General features: G+C 39.8%; 1 protein-coding gene across 1 annotated transcript in view; it reads left to right on the top strand.

Annotated features, from left to right (window-relative positions):
• CFAP69 (cilia and flagella associated protein 69) overlaps positions 1 to 3,174 on the top strand; it is a 133,590-nt gene that overhangs the window by 24,636 nt on the left and 105,780 nt on the right. The gene's annotated exons all lie outside the window — the stretch shown is intronic.

Raw genomic sequence — 3,174 nt, 5'->3', positions numbered from 1 at the left:
CGACTCATAGCGACCCTTCCTTGGGTTTCTGAGGCAGTATCATTACAGAAGTAGATTGTCCAACCTTCCTTCCGAGGAGTGGCTGGGTTTGAACTGCCAGCCTTCTGGTTAGCAGTCAAGTGCCTTAGGCACTACGCTACCGTATGCACTCATAGATCATTGTTATTACTGTTGCTGCAGGACTGTGTATGTAATAGTATTTACCTTTGGTGTTTTTAACTCTTGTGCTCCCCCAGTGTCTTTCTTCACCTCAATCATTTTGTCCTGATTTTCCACTTATTGCCTTTCCCTTCACCCAAGTTAATATGTGTCACCCTCTAGTTAGTGGTTTGTGCTCCCTTCCCCTGTTACCCCTGGTAACTTTCAAAGAATATTTCTTTACGTGAATAAAACTTTTCTTGATTTTTTACAGTAATGATCTCATATAATATTTGTACTCTTATAATGGCCTAATTTCACTCAACATAATGTTCTCCAGGTTCGTGCCTGTTATGAATAGTTTCAGATTCATCATTATTGTTTAATATTGCATAGTATTCCATCGTGTATATACATCATAGTTTGTTTATCCTGGACACTCAGGTTGTTTCCTTCTTTTTGCTATTGTGTATAGTGCTGTAGTGAACATGGTTGTGCACGTCTGTTTGTGTCATGGCTCTTATATCTCTAGGAAGTATACTTAGTAGTGGGGTTGCTAGATCACATGGTGTTTCTATTTCTAATTTTTTAAGGAAACATTCTATCATTTTCAACAGTGGTTACATCATTTTACAGTCCCACCAGCAGAGTGTGAGGGTTCCAATCTCTCTACAACCTCATCAGCATTTTCTTTTTTTAATTGTGCTTTAGGTGCAAGTTTACAGACCAGAGTTTGTTTTACATTCAACATTATGTGTACATTTAGTTTCACTCCCCATTTACCATGCCCAACCCTAACCCAGTCTCCTCCCCTCCCTGCCCAGTAATACTTCCCATGCCCCTAATAGTTATACACTCCTGTGTGTCCTGCATTTCCTCCATTTTACAGTCCCACCAGCAGAGTGTGAGGGTTCCAATCCCTCTACAACCCCTCAACAACCTGCGAATGTTGCCCCTCTGGTGCCCTGTGGTCAATTGCTCCAAGGAATGCATTTCCATAGAGTATGTGGGTGTGTCACCCTGGGTTGAGTGGTCTGCGTGTATATCTTGTTTACTATTGGGCTGAGAGCCAGCTCCTGGGAGTGAGTTTTATTCCAGGCCCAGAACGTATCCCAGGACCATAGTATTGGGGGTCTCACCAGGCTCTATCTGACCAATAATTCTGTTCATTATTGAGTTATTGGATTTTCTTCCATGTTTTTCCTCCCACTCTATTCAGGATCTCCAGATTTGATCCTTTCCTGAGTGGTTGGGCATTGGTAGCTGGGCACCATCTAGTTCTTCTGGTCTTGAGGGCCCTTGTGTCCTAAGGTTGATTGCTTCCAAATACCCTTGTGTTTTAGTACTCTTCTTTGCTTCCAATGATAGGAGACCATTAGCTGCCATTTGAAAGCTTTTAAGACCCCAGTCACCACTCACCAATGTAGGTTGGGGAACAAGACTTTTATGTATTTTGTTGTGCCAGTTAAGTCTGGTGTCCCCCAGTACTATGATCCTGAGTCGGTAGATCCATTGGATCTCTCTCCCACAGTGTGGCTGTCTGTGAGGGATTACTCTATGTCTGTCTTTTGCTGTTTCTGTAAGGATTACAGGTATTTTGTATCACTGGTATCTTTGCAAGATTAGACTTAGCTGAATCTATCCTTGGTCTAGAGTATACTCCTGTTCACTGACCTCCATCTGATCTTCTCAGATGTTTATGTGTTTATCTGTAGCTGGTGTTTGGTGTTAATGGTAATGCAGTATTGTGTATATACTTGTTGGTATGAACATCTGTTGTCTATATTTTATGTGCACAATTCAGTGTCCTCTCTTTTCCTAATGTTATCATGGTGGTCACAGACTCTTTCTATACCATCCTGCCCCTTACCCACCTCAGTGTGTAGCCCCCCAAGTGGCCCAAAATTAATCCCTCTCCTTCCCTCCCCATCCCAGTAATCTACAAAGTGAGGTCCCTTTCTCACGCAAACCCTTCTTTGTCTTTTTACAGTAATGGGCTCATACAGTATTTGTCCTTATGCAACTGACTTATTTCACTCAGCATAGTGTCCTCCAGGCTCATCCACATACAACCAACCTCACCAACATTTGTTGTTTTCTGTTTTTTGAATTTTGCTATTAATGCTGGGGTGAGATGTTATATAATTGTTGTTTTCATTTGCATGTCTCTAATGGCTAATAATCACAAGTGTTTTTTCATGTGTTTGTTGGTTGCCTGAATAAAGTGTCTGTTCATGTCTTCTGCTCATTTTTTTAATAGGACTATTTGTCTTTTGGTTTTTGAGGCATTGACATTTTCTACAGATTTTAGAGATTAGTCCCTTGTTTAATATATTGTTACCAATTTTTTTTTTTTTCCCATTCTGTAGATTCTCTTTTGGTGAACTTTTGATGCACATAAATATTTAATTTTTAGAAGTTCCTAATCATCTAGTTTATCTTCTGCTATTTGTGCATTTTAGTTAAGTTGGATAGTGTATTTATGCCATATATCATGGCCCTTAAGTTTACCCCTATTTTTTCTTTGGCAGTCTTTACAATTTTAGGTTTAACATTTAGGTCTTTCATACATATTGAGTTAGTTTTTGTATATGGTGACAAATATGGATCCTGTCTTTAAACAGATATTTTAAAGGCAGGAGATATAAGTGTGAAAGTAGGACTGGGAGGAGGAAACAAATGCAACTAGGATAGTTCAATTCATATAATAGGTATAAGCAATATTGATATAATTAGTTTGAAAGAATATGGCATACAACAAAGCATTAGTCCCCAAGATAAATATAACCAAAACTTCCTTTAGAATTTAAAGATTTCTATGCCAGGGAGTTCCAGCAAGATGGCAGACTAGGCAGAAGGACTGCACAGACCCTCTTCAACAAAGAAAAGGGAAACAAATTAACACAGACACCGAAGATAATCTTGGACCCCTGAGCCTTGAAGGGAAGGATACAAAAGTGGACTAAACCCTAACTAGCAGAAGAATTTGCGTGAAAATACCAAAAAAGGAGACACACGGGGCTGCGGTCTGGCAGC

The sequence above is a fragment of the Orycteropus afer genome, unplaced genomic scaffold (assembly GCF_000298275.1).
Source record: "Orycteropus afer afer isolate SDZICR_OR568_19922 unplaced genomic scaffold, OryAfe1.0 scaffold00063, whole genome shotgun sequence".
Taxonomy (NCBI): domain Eukaryota; kingdom Metazoa; phylum Chordata; class Mammalia; order Tubulidentata; family Orycteropodidae; genus Orycteropus; species Orycteropus afer.
The sequence above is the reverse complement of the archived record's forward strand: the minus strand, read 5'-3'. Positions and strand labels throughout refer to the sequence as shown.